The sequence below is a fragment of the Mastomys coucha genome, unplaced genomic scaffold, assembly GCF_008632895.1.
Source record: "Mastomys coucha isolate ucsf_1 unplaced genomic scaffold, UCSF_Mcou_1 pScaffold8, whole genome shotgun sequence".
Taxonomy (NCBI): Eukaryota; Metazoa; Chordata; class Mammalia; order Rodentia; family Muridae; genus Mastomys; species Mastomys coucha.
In genome coordinates this window covers 70066363-70088332 of record NW_022196914.1, presented here as the reverse complement: position 1 = coordinate 70088332, position 21970 = coordinate 70066363, and the positions used below count along the sequence as shown (strand labels likewise).

The 21970-nt window shown below is 39.8% G+C and overlaps 1 protein-coding gene and 1 long non-coding RNA gene across 9 annotated transcripts in view; one reads left to right on the top strand and one right to left on the bottom strand.

The window, feature by feature from the left end:
- The window catches only part of Pde4d (phosphodiesterase 4D), a 1511116-nt gene that overhangs the window by 272110 nt on the left and 1217036 nt on the right, over positions 1–21970 (bottom strand). The window lies entirely within an intron of this gene.
- Positions 2832–21970, top strand: part of LOC116083186 — a 30868-nt gene continuing 11729 nt past the window's right edge. The window contains exons 1-3 of the long non-coding RNA XR_004115631.1: positions 2832–3002; positions 5526–5699; positions 14391–14556. This is a non-coding gene — a long non-coding RNA (uncharacterized LOC116083186). The remainder of the gene's footprint in view (positions 3003–5525; positions 5700–14390; positions 14557–21970) is intronic.

Below are 21970 nucleotides of genomic sequence, written 5' to 3'. Positions count from 1 at the left end.
GCAGTTCTGGTGTGAGGCGATTCATAGACGGCTCATGGATGGCAGACGTTTGGACTGCTTCTTAGTAGTGCTTCTGTACTGATTCCAATGCATTTGAGTTACTTTTGCCCATGTGGTAAAGGAAGGCACTCACTGGGGGCTTGCATTTGTATTGTGGATAACTTAAAAAAAATGTTAGGCTTGGTTGCTACTTCTGAGAGTTAGAAGATGTTGTCCTTAAGCTTTTCATTTGTTTGTTTGCTTGTTTGTCTCTATGTTATTCTGAAGCCTCAGCTGTCCTCAAACTTGGGGCAGTCCTGAGACCTCAGCCAAACAACTTCTGGGATCCCAATCATGAATTCCTATAACCAGCAACTGTGGCCCTTCCTTCCCTTCCTCTCTTCCCTCCTTCCTTTCCTTCCCTCCCTCCCCTCCCTTCCCCTTCCTTTTCTTCTCCTCTCCCTCTGTCCTTCTCCACCTTCTCTGCTTCCCACCGTCTCCCTGTTTCTCATAAGTGAACACTTAGTTTGCAAGATAAAAGTATCAAGTACCCACAGTTGGGCTATTAATCAGACATATAGAAGAGTTTTAAGTCCGTCCTCCTTTAAAATATTTATCAATTGGCTTGTGAACTAAGAGTCCAAGAAACCTGAATGTGGTGGGTGGCTCTGCAGGCTGAGCTTAGGAAAGGACCAGAACCGCAAGATCATCCCTCATCAGTCTCACAGATGCAAGTCTGAACTAGGGCTATCTATGTCTGAACTAGGGCTATCTGTGTTAGCACTGCATTAAGAGGAAAGGAAACACAAAGAAAAGGTAGAACAAAGCAAACAGGCTGTCAGAGTTTAGGGCTCACTCCCATGCTGCTCAGCTGCTCAATGGATACCACTAATAGTTTTCTTTGTAATGAATGTTGTTTTTCTGAAGACAAAGGGAATGTATTGTTTTGTGAATGACACAAGATATTCAATAAAAGTTGGGGCGGACCTTGTTTTCTCTTTTTTTTTTTTTGTTAATGTTTTTCTTAACAAATCAACTCCATAATGGAAATACTGTGGCCTTGGTGACGCAAATGAGTTCTTGTCTTTCTGTAAAAGGGCTGGGCACAGCACAGGTAGACTGTGAGGTCAGATTTCAATGCCTGACTGGCTCTCCTTACTCAATGGGAATCACACACCACTGAGGGCACTTTGGCTGTAGGGTCATTGGTGCATTCCACTGGGTGACTGTGAGTCACTTTAGTAATGAGCTCAACAGGAGCATGGAAAGGTCACCATACGGTTCTCCACTTACTACCCCTTATGTTTATACCTACAAGCAACCTGCCTTTGACTTGAGATAACATTTCTGAGAACACTAATGTCCAAGTTTTTCTTGATGTGTCAAAAAGAGAAGGAAGGAAGGAAGGAAGGAGGGGAGGAAGGAAGGAAGGAAAGAAGGAAGGAAGGCAGGAAGGAAGGAAAGAAGGAAGGAAAGGAGGAAGGAAGGAAAGAAGGAAGAAAGGAAATAGGAAAGACTTGATGGAATTTAATTCACTCCATGGAGCATTGTGGTCCTTGAATGATTAAATTTATTTGTGGACACTTAGTATTGATCTTGGATTCTAAAAGTGAGGAGAGGGCTATACAGAAATTGTTTTGGGGTACAACCAGCTTTACTTGGGGAAATAAAAGTAAAAGGTGGTTGTGTATGGAAGCATTTACAAGTTCCACTGCATGTTTGAGGTACGCATTTCACAGTCTTAGTATATACCACCAACATGAGTCACAATGTGAACGGTGCTTTTGGAATCATATAAACTGCTCATCTTCTTAAATGGTGAGACAATGTGACTCTTAGATTTCAATTTTAAGTAAACACAAATCTCAAGAGGAATGACTGCCTAACACTAGGACTGCATGACCAAGAGACCAACAAAGCATCATTAGATAGCAGTTATGAACACTTTGAGGTTATACTACCAAAGTCAAAACTACTTACTTGCCTCTTACCCCAGGCCTAACTCCTCAGTCTCGTCAGTTTTAACATGTTTGAAACTAGGATGTTTGAGAATCAAATTAGATAACGTAGGTAAAATACTTGGAAAAAAGAGTAGACACAGATGAAGCCTTCAGATGAAGTCGGTGAAATGAGCCAATTTAAGCCAGATCAGAATATAGTAAAGGCAGGTTTATTAGGAAGATGCTCTGGGGCAAGCTCATTGGCCCTAAGGATTGAGGCCAGAGGAATATACATGAGGAGAGAAGGGGAAGAGAATGAGAGAAAGGGCAAAGTGCATGTAGGAGGAGGGAGGGAAGGATAGAGGAGGAGGAAGAGGAAGAGAAAGAGGAGGAGAAAGAGGAGGAGGAGGAGGAGGAGGAGGAGGAGGAGGAGGAGGCGGAGGAGGAAGAGAAAGAGGAGGAGGAGGAGGAGACCAAAATGTCTGGATTACAGAGAGAGGAGCCCTGGGGGAAGAACTGGAATGTTCAGGGTTGGGGACAGGGTATGCCAGGTAAGGACTGAAGGATGCTGGGAGAACCCGGAGGCCAAGTCTGCTTTGATATGTAAAATATGCATCTTAGCCCCTTGTCCTGGCATCTGAAACCAAACAGGATCTGGGACTTCCATTAATAGTGTGATTGAGGTTCCATTTTCTAAATGCTCCCAGGTTTAGCTATATCACAGATGGCTACTCTGTAACCCAGGGCAATTTAGATATTAATAGAAAATGACAAAATGCTTAAGAAAGGTTGATCAAAAGCTATAAAATTAAATATAGTCAATTTCTAAGCACTCTGCCTTCAGGTGGCACTAAAAATCAAAGAGGCACAGAATAATACCAAGATTCCCAGCCCCACCCCCATGGTGATCACCATGGCGATTCACCAAGAGCTACTCTTCAAGACTGTTAACCAGCTTATCTTCCCACAACTGGATGACGAATGTATTTAATAACCTTCAGTTTTACTCTGACAAAGGATTATGTGTAGCTAGGCTTCTCAACCCTGGATCAGAGGTACAGGAAAAACACAAGGGAATCTGCAGTAAGTGAGAGCTCTGTGGGGTATCATGTGTCAGCCCAGAGACATTACCTTCTTTATCTAGAACTGCTTAGATAGGTACTTGATAGACATGTTCTCATCTCTGCTCCTAATGCCCAACCCCCAATTCTAAGCTATCTTGGCATCTCCCATATATCTAGGTTGCCTATGGCCCTACTAGCAATGGGTAGCACATGGTAGTGTGAACTAGAAAGCTCCAGGCCATTGGTTGTAAGATTAAGAACCATTTGATTCACTTTCAAATTATCTTCTCTGTGTTTTCTGGCCCTATACTAGTCCCTCAAAAAATTTAACAAACATCATGTCCTCCACATAATGCCTTCTCTGTGTGGATTTTGTTTTTTGAGACAGGGTTTCTCAGTGTAATAACCCTGGTTTGGTTGTTCTGGAACTCACTCTGTAGACCAGATGGGCCTCAAACTCACAGACATCTGCTGGCCTCTGCCTCCTGAGTTCTGCGATTACAGGCATGCATGCGCCACTACCTCCTGGGCCAGGCACTATAGTGTCTTTAAGAATTGTGACAATGGCCATGCCTTTAGAGCTTCTGTTCTTTCTTCACTCTCTCTCCTCCCCCACCTCTATCACAGAAGGAAGACCAGTATAGTGAAGGGATGAGGCATGCAGAGCATGTATGTGGAGAACCCAAACAGGTTAAGAATGACAATAGATACCCATTCATTTTTATCCTCCGAGTCAGAATGATGGCACTGGGACATACTGAAAACACAAAGCTCAAGTCATAGCAACTAATATTAGTCTATTTTTTCCCTCAGCCAGAACAGACCAATATAGCTAACTTTTCCCGTCTGTGAAGAAATGATGAGATTTTTCTGTTTCAAGGGGTGGCTTAATTCAAAGTTCCAAGAAACATGCCTAGTGCGACAAATTCTGTGAAAGCCAAAGAAAATAATTTGATGGCCGGGGTGGTAGTTATGTTACCAGGTTTCTCTTCAGCATGGTCAAAGACTAGTATGATGGTTTTTATTAATCTTTAAGAAACTCATTTGTGGAAAGTGGCTAATGTATCAGTGAGCTAATGCTTATCTACTTGTGCAACATTTTGTATTTTAATGGCAGATATAGTGAAAAAAAGCAGTAATGTAGCAAGGGGGATTAATTTGTAATTGTTAATATTTCAGCACTTTGTAGGAGAAAATCTTTTGAGTCAGAGAATGAACTGTGATAGAACTGGGTACCTATTCCATCATGCATACATAAAACCAATCCAAGTAGACTGGATTTTGATTTTAAAAATCCCTTATTGCTAGTATCTCACTAAGCATTAGCCAGAACTCTGAGTAACTAGTTGAATGAATAATTTTGTTGGCTTAACTAGATGAGATGGAAGAAAAAACATTTATTGAACACTTCCTACCCATTTGGCTCTTTATCCAAAGTTCTTTTGTGAAATACTCGGGATTGTTCCTTATTTTATGGCTTTAAAATGATGTTGGAAGAAGGTCTGCTCAACTCCTGCTCATGGCTGCTGTAACCTTGACACTGAGCCCAACCAAAGCAAACATGCTATAATAAGTACAGGTCACATGCTTTCATCAGCAGCTTGAAAGTTTCTGCTATTTTATACATGGGCAGAAGTGGAGAAATGGAAAAACCCATTCTTAGACATGTCTGTGGCTCAGCTCATGTCGGGTTCAAGTCTTGCCTCCCTGCCTCAGTCTATGCTGGTGACTAGACTATGGTCCCTGAAGAGACACCAATGGTGGCCTCAGTACAAAAGCACACATCACCTGCTTTAGCTGTCACTCCATGTTGGTAACTTGAGATATAGTAGCTGATGACATTCCCAATCCACACACCAGCTGCCTCTGGACAGTAGTGCATGGCTGAGCCAAAGATGATGTTTATGAAACTGCCTGGGTGTTAGAAGTCCCTGGCACTGTGGCACCCATGGTAAGGAAGCAGAGACCCCTGCCAAGGAAGGGTTTTAGAAGGCCTTTCCTAGAGCAACTCTATCCACACCCCTCAGTAGACGAGGCCAAACAGTGTACATAGGCAAGTGTTATCTTTCTTCTTCAGTTGGTGAGAGGGAGGCTAGCTACCTTTTTCAACCCATTATCAAAATCGATTAGCACACTGCTGGACTTAGATAGTCATTCTAGGCAGGGGCTAGCAGGCTTAGGCTTCTGCAATAGCCTTCTCTATTAGGACATATATTTTTATTTTAGTTTTAGATCACTTTATATTTCTGCACATTTGAGACATTCAAAATTACAGGCAGAATGGTCTAACAAAGGGAGGGCTACAGTCCCATCAGGCAAACAGAGATAAATTATGCGTGGCAGAATCATCTTTTGTATGCACAAATGACTCAACATCTCTGTTCCTTGTGTGTATATGATCTGACCTTTCCAGACACAGGCGGAAGACTCCACAAGGGCACCTCTCGAGATGTAGGGAGACAAGGGCAGGCGTTGCATTGCTGGGAGGAAATGAAAAACTCTAAAGCCGCCCAAAGCATTTCCCTTAATTTTGTTCACACAGGTCCCCTGAGGTCAAGATGCTTAATATTCTCAGAGCCAGAAGCAGGCTGGGCTAGGATCCACTGTTCATCCTACCTTCAGATCGTCACAGGCCCTTTGTCATAACACTTGACTCTGTCACTCCACAAAGCACACCAGCGCCTGTGCTGTCTGACCTCAATGTCTTGGAAATCAGGTGAAAGAATGTTCAGAATTTTGTTTGTCTTCCGTCTTACTTCCTTTAAAGCCACGTCTTCTAAGTACAGGCACAGTAAATATATGAGAAATGTTTTACATCTTTCCCCATCTGCATCCCTGTTGGGGAGATGCTAATCAAGAGTCTGTTGAGATCCCGTCTCACGTCTCACTCCAGTTAGCAGCTACCATCCAGACACAGGACAGCAGCTGTCGAGAATGCTGGGAAGAAGGAATCCTTAGACACAGCTGATAGGAATGTAAATTGGTCAGCATGGAGGCCCCTCAAGAACTTACCAGAATATCATATAATCCAGCAGTATGAGTCCTACAAGTCCTGGGTTTAAACCCACATGATTGTAAGTCAGAATGATACAAAGACCTATTTTAATCCATGTTTACCACAATAAGATTTGTAAAAGAGAAGATATAGAAGCCATTTTAGATTTCCTTCAACAGGCTAGTAATTAAGGAAATGTGGTATAGGCAACAAGGTTGTTTTGTTCAGCATAAATAGGAATGAATTTCATCATGGTTATTTTTTAAGAAATTAGATAAAACTAAGGATAATTATGCTAAGGGAGACAAATTGGACTCAGAAAAAAATCATGTTTTCTAATATATAGAGACATACACATACACATGCACATATACATACATATAAAAATACATATACATAATGTAGACTTTAGGAAAAAGACAAGAAAAATAGGAAGGTGGCTATTAAACAGGACTCAGTATAAGACCGGAAAATGAGAGAGAGGCAGTGGTGAATATGTATAAAGTACATTATATATGTGCATGCAGGTATCAAATGGGGCTTTAAAAGACAATTATTTCTCTGCACAACTAGCCAGAGTAATTCAGTTCTGTTGAATGGCAGAGAAAAAGATGGCTTTCCTAATGAACTGATGCTAAATACCTTAGGAAAATACTTTTGCAGTTATAACATGTTTATCAATTAATCTAAAGAATTGTTTCAAAGCAGTCTTTTGTTTAATAATATTAGAGAAAGTTTGAGATTAAAATAGCATTAACACCTACACAGTCATATATCACATGCTAAACATCTTTACCTACATTTTATACCCAAGAAGAGTAAGGTGGGCAACAGTTGAGAGACAGGTACTTTTTCAGTTAGAAGGATATGAAACTCATGGTAGGGATGCAGTAATTAATTAAGATTACAAAGCACTAGGTATTCACTTTGCTTTGAGTGTAAGACAAAGATGTTCTTGCGTCCACTGCTGTAATATATGCTATAGAGTTAGGCTAAAACTGTTACAAATATACCAAAGACTCTACTAAAGAAAATAACAAAAAAGTTTCTAAGAGGAGAAAAAGACTTCTCTCATCCAAGGTTCACAAACTATAACTTACGGACACAGAAAGATGTATAAAGGACTATGGAGATTGTTATGCATAATTGTGTTACTGTAGTGGAAATATCGACAGGATGATTTGCCTTCATTTATTCTTCCACAATTTTTGAATGGTTTTCTTTTTATAGTTGACAATGCAGTCACTAGGGTTTTCTTTATAGTTGACAATGCAGTCACTAATAAACTCAACCTTCTTCATTTCACAAGATATTTGCTGATGTAAGGCATTTTAATTCAACCCACACACGGACAAATTGTTTTCTCATTATTTATTTTGTAATGAAATACTTGGCAAATGCTTCCTCCTTTGTCTTGAGAAGACAATAAAAAAAACCCCAGCTCGTATGCCATTTTAGGCAATCATCAGTTAAGACAATATACAGGCAAAAGAATAGGTTATCAAATATGAAAGATACATATTTTGAATAGCAAACTCCTGTTCCCCAGATGTTCCTAATGTAAAGAGGGAGGCTGTTCAACACAGGAATGCTAGACATTGTCACTACATCTCTGTCTTATCCATATATATATATATATGCATATATATATACATATATATGTATATATACACACACACATACATATACATATGCATACACATACATATATATGTGTATATATATGTGTGTGTGTATATATACATATATACATACATATTCTTCATCCCAAAAGGAAAATAATCTTTAAAACAAAATTGGTAGAATTTGACTCAAAACTCTGAAAATTTCAAATTCTAACTTGGCGTTAAAGTCAGGACACATTTATCCTCCTGGTATAATACTTAGGAAGCAATTGGATCCCGTCATGCCTGTAACTTGAATCTCCTGACCTTTCATGGTGATTTCACCAATTGAAAAGAGTTTCACACACTCAGTTGTGGCAAGGAAACAGACATTTGCTCACAGTCTGTAGACACTGGCTCAGCTGACAGGAATTTTCCATCCATGGTGGGAAAACTGTGGAAATGGCATAGCTACCCTTAGCTTTGGATTGGTCCTATGGAAAATCCAGCCATATTTCTGTTTGTGTCAGAGAAATCTCAGATAAGTCTCTTAAAAAGGCATTTCTAATACCTGTCAGGTGACTTCTAGTTGCTGTATTGATAGAGCCCGATCACTATATTGTGTGTGTCTTTTTTGTTGTGAGTCTTAACTAACCTTTAAGAGCTGAGCCATTTCTCTAGTCCCGTGAATTTGTAATGCGTGGCATGGTAAACATTTCTGCTGGAGGAAGCGATACAAGTATTCTGTTTTGCCCTAGTTCCTATAAACACTGCAGTGAGTTTTTCAAGGGCTTTAAATTTTCCATAGAAGACCAGCTCTGGAAATGTATTTTTCCAAATGCAGGTGGGAGGGTGCCTGCTAATGCCTGTGTCAATTCTACAGGAAACAAGAGACTCACAAAGTAGGAGAATAAAACTCTCCACACCATTTTGGAAGTAGTGAAGCGGAGCTGCTGGCCAAGGGTCATAGGAGCAGCCACCTCATCTGTCGCCACTTCCAATGCTAGGATGGCTCTGGTCACATTCCAGCTGCACCTCTCTGAGTCTCTGGCCAATATTTCTAGTCTTGTTCATTCACCAGCGGCCTAATAGCCAGACTTCCAGCTATAGAAATATGTGGATATATGTAAGCATGTAGATAAACTCAGTAATTAGGAAAGAGAATAAGAAAAAATACTAACCAAATCACCTAAGGGTGATGGTGCGATTCAAAATATATTTCAGGAGTTTCATTCTTAATATGAATTAATACATGTGAAACCCTTGGGGTATTATTTATCACTTTATCTAGCACCATCAATATAATAAAAGAGAGATCTTTATGAAAATATAAAGTATTTCTATCTATAGACTTTATTGATAACAATCTGTATGTGAATGTAAGGGATGATTCATGAGGATTTTTTTTCAATTTGTAAAATCTGTTTGAAGCAAAAGAAACAGACTAAAGGTAAATTTCCAAAGCCTGTTTCTCTAATGTCACACCTCACATGAAATGCAGAAAAGCACTTCATCCAGAGAGCTAAGATTGATCCGACTCCATTTGCCCCTCCCTTTACCCTCTAGGCATCGTTCAGACTTCCGTGCCCTCTTTCTCAATCCCATAATCATGAATACCAAAAGTTCTAAAGTCTGCCAGCTCTCTTCCGATCAGACAACCCAGTGACTAGATCATTGGGCAGCCATGGCTGTGGAGATAACTGTAATATAGAGCAGAAAACCATGTCACTCAGTCGAGGCTGTGATGCTGACCGTAAAGTCCATTGATCCCTGTAGTTGAGAGACAGGAGGTTCCCAAAGATATATATGGCTTATAGGTCAATTCTGGTGGCACTTATCCCTTTGTTATGTAATTATACCATTCTTTAGCAAACAGTCACCATCCTTCTGGGCCCCACCCCTTCCTCGATGACATGGGGCTTGGCCATTTTGTTTTAAAAGCTAACAGAATATGGGCACAAACCAAACAGCCTTTTCTAGGCTGTGGTCTTTTGAGGTGTCAAAGGTCTCATCTGACAGGCCCAGAATTGCCAACTGTTATGGCAAGAATATGCTCAGAGATAGTCTGAGAAGGAAATCTCTGAGGAAAGGCATGGCAGAAAGCTATAGTGGGAGATAAAGCTCCCCTCTACCTCAGGCTTAAGAGGAAGAAACAAATGTTTATTACCGGACATTATTGAAATATTTAAAGCTGTTTCTTATGCAGCATTACTATAATCCATGGCTGAGTTAATATATCTCATGATCAAAGATCAATATAGAAATATGTTTAATAATTCAACTAGTCCTCTAAATTTCTATTTTGGTTTTATATATTCAGGCTTGTCCTAGCAAGCCACTCCTTAGCAATCCTCAAATCCATGTCACAATGAGTGTCAAGGAGACCTCTCCCTTTTTATTAATTTTTATATGTGAGAATCCATTAGAATTTGTATTTTCTTTTATGAAAAACCTCAGGTTCCCCTGACTCTTTCCTTTCTCAGAGAGCTGTCCTTCCTTCCTTTACATACCCTTCTGGCTCTCTTAGTTTGCTCACCATCTTTTGTAATTCTAGTGCCTCTGGTACTGTTCCTCAGTGGCTGACTACTTATTATAGCACCAAGCACAGAAATGTGCCTCCAGGAGTAGACGACCACCCGCACTCTCAGACACAGCCACCTCCAATCTGATTGTCATTGGGATATCCTATCTCGGCATATACCATTGCTGTCTTCCCAGTTGTCTCAGCCAGACATCTGAGTGTATTGACCCCACAGTCTCTCCTCTCCAGAGTTACTTGAAACTTTGAAAGCCCAGTGATATCACCCATGCCTCTTCAGCCCTTACCATTAGGGCTTAGGGCCCTTCACCATTTTATCTAGGTTATTGTAATTGATTCTCACATGTTCTCCTTACCATGGGCCCTGACTATTTAGAGTCCAATTCCCCACAGCAGATTAAAACACTTTTGTAAACTACATATCTGATTATGTTATTGGGTTCTTCCCACCTTTCATTGACTCTAGAACTTATAAGCTTCTTTATGATCTACAGTTTTCTCCCCTGGCCTTATTTCTGACTGATCCTTCAGTCTCTGACCATTATACTCTGTACTTAAGGCAAATTAAATTTTCTGTATCACCCACAGACCTGTATGTTCTTTCTCATCCTCAGTCTTTCTGGTACTTTGCTCATCCCCATCATCTGTTCCCTTGGCCACTACCTCTCCTTGCTCTTTACTTGCTAGGCCAGGTAATGCCTCCTTTACAAGTTGATACTGACATTCTCCCTTGCCCTTTGCCCTAGAAGCCGAGTCAAGCCCCCTTCTCTGAGTGTATTGATCTTGTCCTGCATTTATATGCTTTCCTACAGCACACTGTACTGAAATTGTTGGCTTGTAGCTGAATCTTCACCCTAATCTAGGGCCTTAGAACCTCAGTGTAATGCAAACACACTACAAAGCCTCAGCCCCAATGTCTATGTAGAAAGCACTCATAGCCAATCAAGGATAAATCAAGGGAATATCATCTCATATGTTGGAAGGTGTGGAAATTTGTCAAATTAGACCTTAAGGGGGACCTAACCAGAAAGAACTGTCCAGAAAACGACCTATTCTATATGAAAAAACAGATATGAAGAGAACATTGCCTTTCTGCTGGCTGTAGTTATTTGTATGGTGTCCTATTGTCTTTTGTATTGCTGTGAAGGGATGCCATAAACAAGGCAAATTTAGTTGGAGGCTTGCTTACAGCATCAGAGGGTTAGAGCTCATAACCATCACTGTGGAGAGGACAGAAGCAAGCAGGTAGGCCAGCATGGCACTGGTGAAGTAGCTGACAATTTACATCTGATCCACAAGCAAAAGGACTATACAGAGACACTGGGTATGGTGTGGGCATTTACAATCTTAGATCCCACCTCCAGTGATACACCTCCTCCAAGGCCACACCTTCTAATCCTTCCCTAACAGTTCCATCAACTGGGGAACCAACGATCCAAGGATATGAGCCTCTGGGATCCAGTCTTACTTAAGCCACCACATATGGAATAACTTACCTGTGGCATGTATCTTGAGGTGATATGGGAGCTAAACAGAAAGCTCAGCATCACTTATGAACAGCAAAACAGAAATGGCTGAGTTTTCAACAGGTCAATGCACTGCTTGGACACTAAGTTTCCAATTTTACAGCTGCTAAAGGGCTAAGTCAGTGGTGTTCTGGTTGGTTTTTCTTCTACTTATGCCTGCAAACATTTAACCGTGTGTGTGTGTGTGTGTGTGTGTGTGTCACTGATATGGATAAGAAGTTAGATTTGGACTTCAAATTGGAATTAACTCAGAAGTCAGTATGGCATTGTATTAAATAGCAAGAGAACTTTATTAATGTGGCAAATCCCAATGAACTTTGAGGAAAGCAACACTAGTCTTTGGGTATATGGTCAAGGATATATGAATTAAATAGTGAATTAAGTGGAAGTATATGAGCCCTTTAGAAGGATTATCTACTCTAGACCCAGAGACCACCAGAGAGAGGTGGAATGCTCCTTGACATTCTTTTCCAACCTTAGCTCTGGTTTTGTTTCAAAAGCTAAGGATCCTCAACTGAGGAAACCCACCTGTACCTCTTTTCTAAATTTGTTTTTTAAGATTTATTTATTTATTTTATGTATATGAGTACACCATTGCTCTCTTCAGACACACCAGAAGAGGACATCAGACCCCATTACAGATAGTTCTGAGTTACCATGTGGTTGCTGGGAATCAAACTCAGGACCTCTGGAAGAGCAGTCAGTTCCCTTAACTGCTGAGCCATCTCTCCAGCCCATTACATCTTTTCTAAACTCTGCACAAAATGATTCAAGAAAAGATCAAGAGGAGAGCTGAATTCCAGTACCATTACCTTGTTGTGGAATTGAACACTAAACAATGCAGGAGCCATTTTTTTTTTCGATACAGGATTTCTCTGTGTTGCCCTGGCTGTCCTGGAACTCACTCTGTAGCCCAGGCTGGCCTCGAACTCAGAAATCCTCCTGCCTGCCTCTGCCTCCCAAGTGCTGCGATTAAAGGCGTGCACTACCAGTGCCCACAGGAGCCATTTTATTTCTGTAGAATTTATCACAAACAAGAATTTGAAGACCAGCTAGAGGCAGCATTCCTTCCTGTATTCTTATTTTTTATATTTTTAATATTAAGTATCTTTCATGGATAGCCTAGAGGGCAGTCTGGTAAATACTTGCATCTTTTCTGTCAATAGAACCAACTCTTCCTTTTCACAACAGATAAATGAAAGACAGTGGCCTGTGAGATGGCCTAGGTGGTAACAGCGCTCACTGCCAATGCTGACAATCTTAGTCCAAGCCTTAGCTCACATGGTAAAACCAGAGAACTGACTCTTGCAGGTTGCCCTCCTATCTCTATGCATCCACTGTGGATTGGACACATGGACAGATCATAATAAGTAGTTGCCATAAAAATGAAGGATAACTATATGGATAACCAAAATGACTATTTGAGATATATATATATATATATATATATTTGGGATATTTTGAGATGGGGTTCCTCAGTATAGCCCTGGCTGTCCTGGAACTCACTCTGTAGACCAGGCTGGCCTCTAACTCAGAAATCTACCTGCCTCTGCCTCCCAAGTGTTGGGATTAAAGGCATGTACCACCACTGCCTGGCTATTTGATAACATTTTAAGGTGGTTAAAAGCTTACATTTTGTTCTGTCAAGGGACAGCCATGCATGTGCATGTGAACACACCTGTCCATGCTTTCACAATAAGATGTTTGTATAGGCAGAAGGTATTTCTTCCTTGAATGTTTCATACAAGTTTTGTCTATAGTTATCTGAGCCAATATTTAAAGCTTTATTTATTCAATAATTTGAGAAGAGGTGACCTAAACTTGTGTTTTTTACATTAATATGAAACTTTTAAAATAAGTTATAAAATTCTGAGACTTTAAAGTGAATGTTCTTTTGTTTCCACCATGATCCAACCACCACACTGTCCAACAGAAATGGAAAAACATTCAGTACTTGAAACGCAGCTAATATAAACTGAGATGTATCCAAAATATAACACGTGGTCTGATTTTGAAACAGCTAGATAGCAACACAGAATAACTAATATTTTTTATTAACTTGACATTAATCAACTTATAACAATTTTAAACTTTTTAAAAATGTGGCTTATGAAGCAATTCAAAACTGCATATGGAGTGTGTATTATACTGGCACTGGGTAGCATTGAGTTAGAGCTTCTGCCAGCTTCTTTCACGTGATGCCCTGTACAACAGATTTAGCTTATGGGTGATCACTGAAGTGTGTTGTATGATGAAATAAGCCAAGAAAAAAAAAGCATATAACTTTTGGGAGTCTCTATTGCTTCATCTAAAAATAATATCAAAGGGCTGTGCAAGATGATTGTCATCTTTTCCAGTTCCTACATATTTATGACTTTATAGCATCACTAATTCTAGATCTAGAGATACAATGAAAGCCAGGTCATTTCAGATTCCTAAATATTCCCCAATAATCTCTCAAGTACCAAGACCTGTGGTGACATAATTTTACATCTAATCCCCTCTGTATTTAGCATTATCCATTTTTCTTGGAACTCTAAGCAATTAAAGAAAACACACATTGCAATTTTGCTCAACTGCTGCCTCACATGTTAACCCAAAAACTAAAATCCATACATATGCATACGGGCACACACAGAGAGCTGGTTATGAAAGAAGTATTTGGGGGGGGGGAAGGAATTGTAATTTTTCTAAAGCAGAAATGTAAGTTCCCATGTAACTGAATCGTCTCTAAACCCTGCAGCTAAAAGTGCTTCGCTCTTCTGAAAAATGGAAAATGCACTATGAGTCTGCATTAATGAACACTCCAACTTGAGCCATCTTTGTCCTCTTTGAGGTATACCTGGGTGGATAACAAGCAACCGAGCTCTTAGAATGGAGAGAAGCATGTGGATGGGTACTGAACAACTGTAAGTGAGCTACCTGTAACAGGCAGGGGCACAGCAGAGGGCCACTTGGGATGCTGCTGTTGAAGATGCTCAATCAGGCAGGCCTAAAAGTCACATCTGACCTGGGGTCCCCAGAACACAGCAGCACCTGTTCACTTAAAGAAGCTTTTTCTCAGTTCAACACAATCATCTGTTACTTTCATGTTTCTCAAACTATCTTAAGTATTTCTTCTAAAAATGCTTCTGCAATTTTTTTTTGCTGGAGTGCTTTTAAGATTATTTTCAACTTCATTCTACAATTTGCAGGAAAGAAATTCAAAGCCAATCTGATATGATAGAAAGAGTGCACGACACCTCCCCTTCCCCACCAAAAAAAAAAAAGCCAGGGTATTTCTAGTTTCGGGATTACTACAAGCCTCTTAAATTAAGTCTTTGTAGTCTGAAGATAAAGCTATAGGTATTTTCATGGTTGGTAAGAAGATCAAATGATAAGAAAAACACATTTGCGACTTATAAAAAGTCTACAAATTAGAAAAGAAATATTTCTTGCATAATCATCAGAGAAGCCTCTTAGGAACTAAAATCTGGTGAAAAGTACCAAGAAACATATACAATGAAAGTAGTGGATTTGTAGAATAGATAACATAGCATAGCATAGCACAGCCCAGCCCAGCACAGCCCAGCACAGCACAGCCCAGCACAGCACAGCCTGGCATGGCATGACATGGCATGGCACAGCATGGCACGGCACAGCACAGCACAGCACAGCATAGCATATCACAGCACAGCATAGCATAGCAAAGCATAACACAGCACTGCACAGAATAGCATACAAAGAGCTCTTAACATTTGCTGCAGTGATTGGAGACAGACTGGGAGTTCATGTTGAAAAGGTCATTCACTTGCTCTGGGATTTGAGGCATAGCATTGTGCCTTTATATGCTTGCTCAGACATTTGTAAAGTGGGGGTAATAATAACATATCACTCATATATTTGTCTTGAGGATTAAATCGCTTAACATTCATGTAACACGAGATTGGTGCTGGCACGTAGTAGGTACTGTACACTTGCCAAAAGCAATAACGTAGGTTCTCATGTGCACATCACCTCTTGGAAGTATTATAAGCACATTGTGGGAGAACAAAGAAGAGCAGCACTAACGCTGGGGCCCACAGAAAGTCACTAGGTGAAACAGGGTCATGAATTTGAACTCTACCCTTTGCAGAGAGCTTCATTAGGTGACAGAGTCTTTCCGCATGAGACCTGAGTACATGTGTGGGTCTCTTTGTTTCTCTATTTTCTCCAGGTACTGAAAGAATGAAGAAAAGTGACTTGTACTTGCATTGCATTCCTAAAACTCACTTTCCCATCCATCATCTCATTATAAGCTCAGAGTCCTTAAAGGTGGACAGTGAACTTTCTTTCACCTTCACATATCTCTTGGAGGAATCAAGTCAATTGCATATTTATCCTTGACAAAAAAAAAAAAAAGTGATCCCTTTGCCAGATACTTTTTGGCAGATCATAGGCCTGGGCTTTCTGCTTGAACCAACTGGGAGGATGCAGAGGAAGGACCTCCTTGCTCCTCAGAATTTGCTGCCCCTTTGCAGTGGTAGGAGCAAGGCCTGCCATACATGGCTATTAATCATGTAGTCACCAACTGACTCATCCTGGATAAGAACACAGCTTTGGGTACTTCACCAAGGAAGTCTAAATGTTTGAGGTGTAGAGAGAGGCCGGCTAGCTGGAGACTGACTTCCTCCAGACGTCCCAAAGACTACACCCCATTGCATCATGACATTTGTTGAGGTCAAAGGTGATTTTCCATGAGTGTACACCTACTGGAAAGCAAGGCATTGACATGGTCCTTATCAAATCAGACCTATCCTTGTATAAGCATTGATTCAAAGCCAAAAGTTGAGCAGCTATGTCAGTAATGAGAACTTTCTACAAATGTTTTTATAGATCTCTTGCTAGAAAGTCTCCTAGCACTAAGCTTTGGCAAGTACCCACTCATCAGGCCCCAATTCAATATAATCAAGTGGCTTTCTCCAAGAAGAAACTGTCTCAAGACATGATGTCATCTGATAATGTTTATCTTGTCAGTCTAAATACTAGCTAAAATACTTCAGTATTTTATGACAAAGCAATACATTACTCACATGTAAGTTTTTGTAAGTCTCAAGTAATGTCTGAGGGTCATGATTTGTAACATGTCTAGTATTTAAAAGTTCCCAGGCAGACACATCTGTTTTCACTCTCACACAGAACAAGATTATTTTTAAAATTGAGAATTCTTTCATCATTTATGTTGTTTGTTTGTGTCCCTCCGTTTTACAATTTAGACTTAAAACTGTAAAGGGTAAAGAAAAGTGTACTAAAAAACGTAAAGGTAGACTCTCATTTTTTAAGCATATATAATAATAATCAAAATATAGCCGGGCAGGGCACACGCCTTTAATCCCAGCACTTGGGAGGCAGAGGCAGGTAGATTTCTGAGTTTGAGACCAGCCTGGCCTACAGAGTGAGTTCCAGGACAGCCAGGGCTACACAGAGAAACCCTGTCTTGAAAAACCAAAAAAAAAAAAAAAAAGATACTCAAAATACATTAGGCATGCAAACATATTTATGTAACAACCGAATATGCAAAGAGTTGTAGTTCTAACCACACTAATAATTTATGTTTATATATAGACAGAATAGTATCAAACACCTTAAATGTGAGCAATATAAGTAATATGTAAAAATATAAACTGTTGTCGGGCATAGTGGCACATGCCTTTAATCTCAGCACCTGGAGGCACAGGCAGGCAGATGTTTGTGCGATTTTTAACTTGCAGAAACATAATGCTAAATTTCAGTTTTTACAAAGTCAAAAAGTAATCTACAAATTACACAGCACTATTATTAACAAGCCAAAGCCATTCTAGAAATAAATCATGCCTCATTTTTAGAGGTTGGTGATATTGCATGCAAGCCCTCTGGAAGAGGGAGTCCTGCTTTTAACAGATTCATTATTTTAATTAATGGATGATATAAACAATTCATATGAGCATGCTGGCCAAGTATTAGTCTTGGGGATCAGAGGGACAGACATTTCTGCAATAAGGGATAGAAACCAAAGAGCATCTTCTTGACTTAAAAAATAATCCTCTACTTTTTCCTCCCAATTATCCAAAAGGAACCTTTTAAGCATAACCCGGCACAAAGCAGAATGCATGACTGAAGTCACCTCTTGGTACATTAAATCTGATGTTCAAGTGTAGTGAGGTGGTTTGTACTGTGTCCTGAGCTGGCCTCAGATAACCTGCTCTTCCCGGTATTTTTATCATTTCCTCCTGTACAGGATGAGCATTAGATGGAAGGGCCTCTGTCTCAAAGCCCTCGTTCTTCCTGCTTCTCTACTCAAGAGTTGCGCTTGAGAAAAGAATTTGATCTCAGACACTAGGAACCCAAATCAGTGCTTTACCTCCTCTATATGTACTTGCTCTTTGGCTTTCACACTTTGAACACACCCATAGAAAAAGTAAGAAAAACAACTTGTTTTCTATTTTCTGAGGGCAATTTTAAGCATTAGATATCAGAATCATAACATCTATTTAGTTTACTTGGTTCTCACGGGAACGCTTTTGTTCTGATATTGGATTTGCATGCATACACAGAAACTACCAATTCAGACTGATTAATGACACCATTTAAAGGGAGCCGAAACACTGGCTCATGAACTCTTGAGGCCATGACACTCCTCTATTCAGGATGACTATTGTTGGGCTTGGCAGGCTCATCAAGCTTTCTGATAGAGGCACAGTTTTGTATGCTTGAATGGATGCCTGTGTGCTGAAGACACCACCTCTCTGGGGGAATGTTAGCCAAACTACATCCATCATTTCCTTCATCAACAGTCCATATTGTATAGGTCTCAGTCTTGGGAGTTCAGCCTTCATCAATCCGTTGCAGAACCTTAAACTTTTTACCATGGACACCTTCGATATATTTCCCAAAGTTGTCCTCTTTCCATTTTACCTCTATTGAGTTAGTTTACAATTGCATTACTAGTTAAAGCAAGATGATACTTGCTCATTGCAGCACCAGGGCTATCATGTCAAACCAGGCTAAAGCAACTTATTTTCTCAGGGTTTATGAGAGGAAAGACCTGAGATTAAGGTCGCAGTGGGTGAGTTGCTTCTAGAGACCTCTCTTGGCTGTATGGCCCCCTATTGCCTTAGACTTCACATGGTCATGCCTCTGTACCCTCTGTGTAAGTGTGAAGACAACATCTTGTCTTTTCCAGTAAATATGACAGTCATTGGATTGCAGCCTACTGAATGACTTTATATTAAAAATTCACTCTTAAAATGCTCCATCATGAAACTCAGTCCCATTCTGAGGTACTAGTATTGTGATTTAAGAATATAAATTTTTGAGGGTGGAGCAAGTGGGGCCTGAAGCAAGGGGGGGCTCTGGAGCAAGAGGGAGAAAGGGAAGGGGGAAATAAAGAATATACATTTTGATGGGATACATCGCAACCTTTAACAATCATGCTTTCTGTAAGCCGTGTATTTTTAAACCCTTAGAAAGCCATTGTTTCCAGATCCATATTGGTTATTGGTAGAAAGGCTATTCCATACTGTAAGCAAACTCCTCTCTTCAAAACCCAAGTAACATTGTCTCTCAAAAATCCCTCATTCCTAGGTACTATATAATCCAAACATACATTTTCAAGTTCCCTTTTCTACAATTCTAGAGACACAGTCACCCTGGATTCAAATTTATGGTTTTCCACATAGAGAATCACATCATCCATAGAACATTCTTCTCAATCAAAACTCAGCCAGCTACAAACCCACAGATCCCATTCTGTAGACCACATTCTACTGGCCAAAAGGAGACAGAAAGGCAAAATTAGCAGTTGTAATATAGATGAACCATCCCTTAACAGTCTTTGATAGTTTAGTTTCACTCTTTGTGGATGAACAGTAGTACTTTTCTTTTGTCCACATAGCTTATTAGCTATTTTCTGCATGTGTTGAGAGGAGCCAAGGTCAATCATATGCTACAATGAAACCCTGTGGCAGTGCTTGCTTGCAAAGTGTTGTGATTTGATTCCCACTGATGAAGAAGGCCCAGATTGGCAGGAGATGCTGAGATCCCATGTTTGTTATTTTTGACACCTCTGTTGCAGAAGGCCTCATAACTGTGACCCACAGTTGACAAGAGTCAAGTTTACTTCCTATGGAAACTGAGGAGGCTTGTGGCGCCTCTCTCCAGATCATTACCAGTGTAATTAAAATCGTGGCGGCAATGCTTCTCTTTGGGCTTTGGATTTTGTAATTTGTGCAGCCTAAGGCAGGATTCATTTGTTGGAGAGATGTTGCTTTTAGCCCTGCTGAGTTTTAAAGTGTTCTAATGAAACACTCCCTGGGGGGTTCTCCCTTGATCTATTGAATTCACCATTCTTTAGTAAATAACCCCTTGGGTTTTCATTTTTTCAGGTGATGAAAATTTATCTTTAATTTTAATTTCCTAATTATATTTTATACATATTCTGAAACCCCAGGACAGTAATCTCATTAAGTAAATACTCATTTTTCTGTCTCACAATAAAAGCAATACAACTGTTAAAGGATATATGTAAATCTTTAAACCTGGAGATTTTATTTATATTGATGTAAAATTAAGGTTCCTGAGATGGAATAACATTGCTGCTTGTTTGAATGATAATGACATCATGTGTTTCAGGTTAAGATATCAGACCCCTTTTTAGGTACATTATTCATAAATTGCTGAATGTTACCATAAACTTGATATGGCATTATTCTCTCCAAAGATGTCTAATGACAGTTGGAGGATTAGCAACTCCAAATGGAGCAACTAGAATTATAATTATATAATTATATGATAGGAAAAAAAGGTATCTAAGAGACTTATTTGAATTTATTTATCTATTGGAAGTTGAATTTGCCTTGAAAGCCTGTTGGATTTCCTGTATATTGACTTTATGTTGGTTATGTGTACATTGGGGAAATCAATGCTTGCCAAACACCCTCTGGTACCACCTTGTTGTTTATATTTAGCTTTACAAGGAATATAGAAATGTATCAACATAAACAATATAACTAACCAAGATTATCCCACCTTTCTTTATTCCTCAAACTGAACTCCCATATTTTAAGTAATTACATTGTATGTCTATGATTCATGGAGAAGAAAGATTTATCTATCTCCTACATTTTAGTAAGAATGATAGAAGTTACCTGGTTCATCCTCTTGGGATGTACTAGGATGTGTTTTATAGGCGCTCACACTCTGTTCAGTCTGCTTCCACTTGGTTAATGCCTAGTTAGCCTTCACTTTCAATTCATAATAGTATGTCTCCTTAGATGTTTTGATTTCCCATACACATACTCATTGGACCCTGCATTGTTGGCATCTTGCTTCTCATTCTGTGTCCTTTATTAATTATGCATTTACTTTAATTAACCATGCATTTAATAGCAGGCTGGCATGTTTAGTATTTGCCTTCTCCACTCCTGTGTATGGGTTCTCCTGTATCTTCAAAGCTGAGGCCAATCTTGCCAGAGCACAGGTATTAAAGAAAGGCCAATAATGAAAACCTTGGGTTGCCTACTTTGGCCTGGGGCATGAGAAACAATCCTGCTGTTTGTCAGTCCCTGAGATACTTATTGGACATATGGATAAGATATGAAGATGGAAGATTTCAAGAAATGGTAATAAAGAATTACACTCACTTCACAGTCTTACTAAGGTCATGGCAAGAGTCTATTATGTATTTTCTTGCCCCACACATGGGCAATGCTTACTCTTTGCAATGAATTTGAACTCCATCTTCACACTGATAATTTTTTCAAAGGGAAAAATTTAAAAAATATAGATTCAAGTGAAATAATGGTGATGGAATACACACACACACACACACACACACACACATAGTTTCTATAAAACACATCACATCCTTCTGTGGGTAGGGAGATGACTTGATTAGTAAACATAAGCCTTGCAAGCTTGGGAAGTGAGTTCAGATCCTCAGAACCCAGATTAAACAAGCAAACAAACACCCAAACAAACAAGATAAACCTAGACATGGTTGTTCATACTTGTAATCTCAAACATAGGAAGGTAGATGGACCCATGAGCTCATTGCTTGCGCTTCCTGCCCCCTCTTTCTTCCTCCCTCCCCCCTCTCTCTAACAAATGAAGAATTAGAACCATGGGAGATACCTGAGGATCTGCATCTTACTTCGTTCTCTGACATCTGGGTGCACAAATGCAATCACACACACACACACACACACACACACACACACACGCCTTTCTGTAAAACAATGTGAGAAATTCCTAAAGATGGAAGAAGAAAAAGCAAGTAACAGATTATCTGTATCACAAACTTTCTATAACCCTGTCACTACATAAAAA